The sequence below is a fragment of the Taudactylus pleione genome, unplaced genomic scaffold (genome assembly GCF_031769625.1).
Source record: "Taudactylus pleione unplaced genomic scaffold, aTauple2 ptg000044l, whole genome shotgun sequence".
Taxonomy (NCBI): domain Eukaryota; kingdom Metazoa; phylum Chordata; class Amphibia; order Anura; family Myobatrachidae; genus Taudactylus; species Taudactylus pleione.
The window spans coordinates 7209289-7216503 of NW_028284446.1; positions in this window are offsets into that span (position 1 = coordinate 7209289).

Sequence of the window (7215 nt, forward strand, 5' to 3'; positions counted from 1 at the left end):
AAACTGCCGAGGCCACCTTCGCCTGTTTAAATTCAGGATATTTGGATTTAGGGGCAGGAACGTCATCTTCTATATCAAGTATGGACCGAACCGCCCTAACGAATGCTGGAACATTAATAGCTGATTTAGGCTCCACTTCCCAGACAGGGGAATCCGAATCAGACTCCTCGGGCATTTCCCCATCATCCGATGACATGTCCGTGTCGGATAATTGTGTAGACTGGGATGACATTACAGGGCGTTTAGATGCCTTCTGAGGTTTTTCACTTCGCAACATGGTTTGAAAAGCCATAGACGAAGCTGCCAAACTCTGAACTAAACTAGAAAGAACATAGACAGGGGGATTGATCCGCATGCTGCCAGAGATCTGTGATGCACCAAGGATAAAATGGCCGCTGGAGACCTCAGAGGTGGTGTGGCAGTAGGAGGAGAGCAGCTCAGCTATCCCAGACCTAAGCGGAAAGGCGCGCTGAGCTGAGGGGAGGAGCCACTAAACAGGGAAGGCTGCCTCCCCTGGCCGGCAATTGGAATCGGTATGAAATACCGCCGACCGCATGGTTCGATTCCTGACAGCGCCTGGCCGACAAAAGCACAGTTCCCGGCAGCGGAAGCCAGACAGCGCTGGTAATCCTGATCGTCGCTAAGGTAAGTATAAACTAACCTAACCTTCCTAACCCTAACCTCCCCCCCAAGTGCCTAACCCTAATCCCCCCTCTAAGTGCCTAACCCTAACCCCCTCCTTCCCTGCCGCCTAAACCTAAGGTCCCCCGGGGGGGTGCCTAACCCTAAGTCCCCCCCGGGGGTGCCTAACCCTCCCTCCCCCTAGCCTAACCCTCCCGGGGGGGTGCCTAACCCTAAGTCCCACCCAGGTGCCCTAAACCTAACCCTTCCCCCCGCGGCTGTCTGCTTGCGGCGCCCGGCATCCCTTCGATCAGGATGCCGGACGCCTGTCTCCCGGCAATGGGGAAATGACAGGCGTCTAGATATAGATACCCGGCATTTCACCTTCGCCGGGATATGACAGTTAGGAAGCCGGCTGTCGGTATTAAGGCAGCCGGTTTCCCGATTGTATACCCTGGCAATTAATCCCCGGGATGCCGGTTCCCACTTTTGACTGCAAGTCCCTGGTGGTCTCATGGATGCGCGGGGAATGGGGGGCCTGCCACCACTGCTAGCACCTCCGGTCTGTCCCCAGAGACCGGAAGTATAGGACTGCTCAATACGCGGATCACCGCAAGCGGTGATCTGCTTCTTAGCTGTCCCCGTATCGTCCAGCAGCAGTCCAGGGATACCTGCAGAGCCCGGCTAGCACAGACTCTGGGGTCCCACCAAGATCCCTAGATCTGTACTGGTGTTGCGGCGCCGGCGGGGTGACGGAACGGCAGCGCGGATGTCCTATGGACAGCTTGCGGCTGCACGCTCTGAAGAGTCAAAAGTAAATAAAAACTATGATCTCATAAAATAAAAAACAGCTTAGGGGCTGCTAATCAGCCCCACCTGCGCAAACAGTGACCCGACTCCGGCCAGGCACCAACTAGAACTAAGGAGCCTGTTGCTCGGGGGTGGGGTATAGAGGAGGAAGGATCAAGTGCATCCTGGGAGCTAAAGCTTTTAACTGCGTGGTGCCGGTGGATCCAGCTATACCCCAAGGTATCCCTGTGGAGCCTATGGACCCTGAAGAAACTATATATATCCTGATTTTCATTTAACAAGGGAATCTAACCTCTGACTCTCCTAACATACTGTATGTCACTAGCTGTTACCTCTACACCACAGCAATCCACATACTTATCATCCAGACTAGACTTCACATCAAATCACATATAACGCTGTGTGTTAGATGATGTGTTAAGTCTTTATTCCATAAATTTTCCATATTATACATCTGATTTAGATGGATAGATAAAAAATAAATTGTTCTGATTTATTTCTTAATCGTTCTTAAGGTAATAATTTTATAGATATTGAACATGACATAATCAATATTCACAATACAATTCCCCATATAAAAGATCTTTACGTTGGCTACCTACTACTTAAGCTACCTTACTATACTGCCTTTACCACATAACTAGATCTTCTATGCAAAATACCAAAACTACCTTAAGACCAACCGTTAATCAAATAAGACTTCATATCTTCCCAGCTATTATGTTTTAGTTGCTAATCACCCTAGCGAACTTATAAGCGGAGACTCTTTAAATATAATAAATATATCCCCAACCCATCACACATTGGGCCTGATTCAGAGCCGGAGGCTCTGAACAAGCGCCCGCTCTAAATCAGGACGTGTTTTTTTTAATTGTGACCCGACCTTTTGGACGCTCGCATAGCTGTGGGTTACCACTCATAGCTTATGCGAGCATCCATGATGATGGTCGCGATGGTCAAGACCATCGGGCTTGCGACGAGACCCTTGCGGTAGGGTCTCGTGGCCGCAAGCCCTGGAGTGATTTTGGCTCTATCAGAGCCAAAATCACTCCCACTGACATCACTAGTGATGTCAGTTGGGCCGGACCCAGACGGTAGGCGTTCCCATGGGAACGCCTCCGTCTGGGCAGCCACGCCCCCGGCACGCCCACCAAAGGGGGTGTGCTGTCACTCACCATCGACAGCACGCCCCCTTTGGTGCGAGAACCCGATCGATGGCTTCCCCGTCGCTCGCCGGGTCTCGCGCATGCGCACTTGGGAACCATCGACCCGCTTGCGAGCGTACAGCGCTCGCGAGCGGGTCTGAATGACACCCATTGTTCAATAAATCAATCCCAATGAAACATATATATATACATTCCAAAGGTCCGGCACTCAAAAAATAGTATGATTACTTAGCTGGTTGCCCCCACTGAACTGAGATATACGACTTTGTAAGGTGTGGCACTCCACGCAATAAACACACAGGAAACGGCTTGTAGAAAACGGTTAACGTTTCAATGCATCAGCATTTTCGTCAGAACAAATTTACAGTGCAAAAAACATACCTTATATACATAAGCATAATCACCCAGTGATAGTAAGCATGCTTGCTAAGGCGCGACTGCACGCCCGGGCTCAGGCAGCTCCCTGATGACGTCATCACGTCGCTCCATGAGTGACACATTCCCATAACCATAGCAACCCAGTAACAAAATACACGAGCTAACATACAAAAAAAACAAACGGCGCTGCACCATACATATTACAATGATGATATCAACATTAAATACATTAGCACTCAACAAAGTGTCAAAGCACTACATATATTTCACCTACTCATAACTAGAACGACACATATCATGCCCGCTATGATGCCCAAAATGCTGGCTATACTAATCGATATAGAGACCTAAGGCATAGATCTAGCTCACTCACATGTACCTATTACATCAATTCTACAGAAATGAACTTAAGCCAAGTTGCTCATTAAGCCCTCTAGGTGCCATGGTACCCAGGCGATGTATCCACCTAGTCTCACGCTGCATTAGCAATCTACTTCTATTGCCACCCCTAGATAGGGGGGGAACGTGATCAATCATACGGTACTTAAGCACAGACAAAGCATGCCTAGCACTGGCAAAATGCCTTGCAACAGGCTGATCACTTCTTCCTCCATTGATTGCCGTTCTAATGGCACTTCTATGTGCAGCCATGCGTTCCTTAAATGCCTGCTCGGTCTTGCCAATATAGGAAAGACCGCACGGGCATATGATTTGATAAACTACATATTGCGAATTACACGTGAGTTTATGCCTGATAGTATACCTAAAGCCCGAATGGGGATGGTAAAAACTATCTCCAGGAATCATGTATCTACAGGTGGTACATCTAAAACATCCTAATTTACCATCAGACCTACTATCTGCCATGGGAACAGGGCTCGATATATCTGCTTTAACAAGGATATCCTTAAGACTACATCCACGTCTATAACATGACATAATACGCGTGTCATGTAGTTTCAAATCATGGTCTGTTTGTATTATAGGCCATAGCTTTTTAGACGCTTTGTTGACATAGCGACTATTACAATTGTATTGGTTAACCCATGGTACACATTCAGATTTGTGAGTAGGCTGACCTTGTGCCAAGATTGAATTTCTATCAAAGTTAAGGACCCTTTGTTTAGTTGTTTCCAACTCTATAGGGTCATAGCCCCTAGCAATAAATGTATGTATCATATCATCCATCCCCACTTCAACCAACTGTGGGTCTGATGTAATACGTTTAATCCTCATCAGTTGGGAATAGGGTAGCCCCTTCACTAACGGCCTAGGATGGCAACTATCAAACCTAAGTAGATTGTTTTTATCAGTGGCCTTTTGATACAATTGAGTTGAGATTTTGCCCTGCTTAATTGAAATATTTACATCCAAAAAATTGACATATTCATTGCTAATATTGTACGTAAATTTCACTGGGCTATCACTAATATTATGTGAATCAATCAGGTCCTGCTTGGGTCCCAACCAAAACAACAACAAATCGTCAATGTAGCGCACGTAGAATGCAATCCTATTCACAATATTCTGTTGTTTGAAAAACACTTCATCTTCTACCGCAAACATGTACAGATTCGCATACGATGGGGCCACACTGGACCCCATCGCACACCCAATCCGTTGTAAATAATACTTATTGTCATAGAAGAAGAAATTATGCGTCAAGATCAAATTCAACAATTCCATAACCACATCAATTTGTGGTCCTTGATACAATGGGTGATTCATCAAATACTGTCTACTAGCTGCAAGACCTTCCCCATGAGGGATAATGGTGTATAAACTCCCCACGTCCAGGCTACAAAGCCAAATTTCTTTATTGTATACAGGGAGTCTGGTGGACCCACCAGGACGTCCCATAATCAGTGCCAGGGGATCCTTATTGCAGCCGACAGCCATATATCTTGATTCATTGATGCAACCATGCATACGGAGCCACCCACATTACCTTTTGGATACGTCAACTTTACTTAGGAAATTGGCTGAACTCCCTGTATACAATGAAGAAATTTGGCTTTGTAGCCTGGACGTGGGGAGTTTATACACCATTATCCCTCATGGGGAAGGTCTTGCAGCTAGTAGACAGTATTTGATGAATGACACGCATATTATGTCATGTTATAGACGTGGACGTAGTCTTAAGGATATCCTTGTTAAAGCAGATATATCGAGCCCTGTTCCCATGGCAGATAGTAGGTCTGATGGTAAATTAGGATGTTTTAGATGTACGTGTACCACCTGTAGATACATGATTCCTGGAGATAGTTTTTACCATCCCCATTCGGGCTTTAGGTATACTATCAGGCATAAACTCACGTGTAATTCGCAATATGTAGTTTATCAAATCCTATGCCCGTGCGGTCTTTCCTATATTGGCAAGACCGAGCGGGCATTTAAGGAACGCATGGCTGCACATAGAAGTGCCATTAGAACGGCAATCAATGGAGGAAGAAGTGATCAGCCTGTTGCAAGGCATTTTGCCAGTGCTAGGCATGCTTTGTCTGTGCTTAAGTACCGTATGATTGATCACGTTCCCCCCCTATCTAGGGGTGGCAATAGAAGTAGATTGCTAATGCAGCGTGAGACTAGGTGGATACATCGCCTGGGTACCATGGCACCTAGAGGGCTTAATGAGCAACTTGGCTTAAGTTCATTTCTGTAGAATTGATGTAATAGGTACATGTGAGTGAGCTAGATCTATGCCTTAGGTCTCTATATCGATTAGTATAGCCAGCATTTTGGGCATCATAGCGGGCATGATATGTGTCGTTCTAGTTATGAGTAGGTGGAATATATGTAGTGCTTTGACACTTTGTTGAGTGCTAATGTATTTAATGTTGATATCATCATTGTAATATGTATGGTGCAGCGCCGTTTGGTTTTTTTGTATGTTAGCTCGTGTATTTTGTTACTGGGTTGCTATGGTTATGGGAATGTGTCACTCATGGAGCGACGTGATGACGTCATCAGGGAGCTGCCTGAGCCCGGGCGTGCAGTCGCGCCTTAGCAAGCATGCTTACTATCACTGGGTGATTATGCTTATGTATATAAGGTATGTTTTTTGCACTGTGAATTTGTTCTGACGAAAATGCTGATGCATTGAAACGTTAACCGTTTTCTACAAGCCGTTTCCTGTGTGTTTATTGCGTGGAGTGCCACACCTTACAAAGTCGTATATATATATATATATATATATATATATATACATATATTTATATTAAATTTGCATATTATTTTACATATTCGATACATAATCAACTTTCTATTGTGACTATACAATCATATACTATAAGTTTTGATTTGTCAATACATTAGACATCTTAATTGATTATTTTTAATATTCCAGCTCCTTAAGTTATACTCATTGTATATATATATATATATATATATATATATATTTATATATATGTATATATAAAAATAGCAGTGGTCCCATTAGAACATAAATTGTATGGACCAATATTGCTGAACCCATAAATCTCCCCACACCTGCAATAAATCATCTCATGGAAATACTACAGATGTGCGCCGACCCCCGTGTTTTGGTTTTGGATCCGTATCTCTCCTGGTTTTGGATCTGGATTGGTTTTGCCAAAACCTCCCTTCCGTGTTTTGTTTTTTGGTATTGGATCTGTATTTTTTCTTTAAAAAATCATAAAAACAGCTAAAATCACATAAAATGGGTCTGTTTTTGTTCCTACAGTATTATTAACCTCAATAACATTTATTTCCACTCGTTTCCAGTCAATTTTGATGACCTCACAGCTCACAATATTGATTTGTTTCATCTAGTTAAGGCCAAAAGGTTCCATCCAGCTAGCTGGCTCAAAACTGAGTGATAAATAGAGTTGAGGACTGTGCAAAGATGATGGTTGGGGTACCTCTTGAGGATTGAAGAATTGATAGTTGATAATTGATACAGTCACTTACTGAAGGAGGAATTGATAGTTGATAATTGGTGCAGCCACTGGCTGAAGTAAGAATTGATAGTTGGCGCAGCCTCTGTCTGAAGTAAGAATAGTTGATACTTGATAATTGGTGCAGCCACTGGCTGAAGTAAGAATTGATAGTTGTTGCAGCCACTGGCTGAAGTAAGAATAGTTGATACTTGATAATTGGTGCAGCCAGTGGCTGAAGTAAGAAGAGTTGATACTTGATAATTGGTGCAGCCACTGTCTGAAGTAAGAAGAGTTGATACTTTATAATTGGTGCAGCCACTGGCTGAAGAAATTATAGTTGG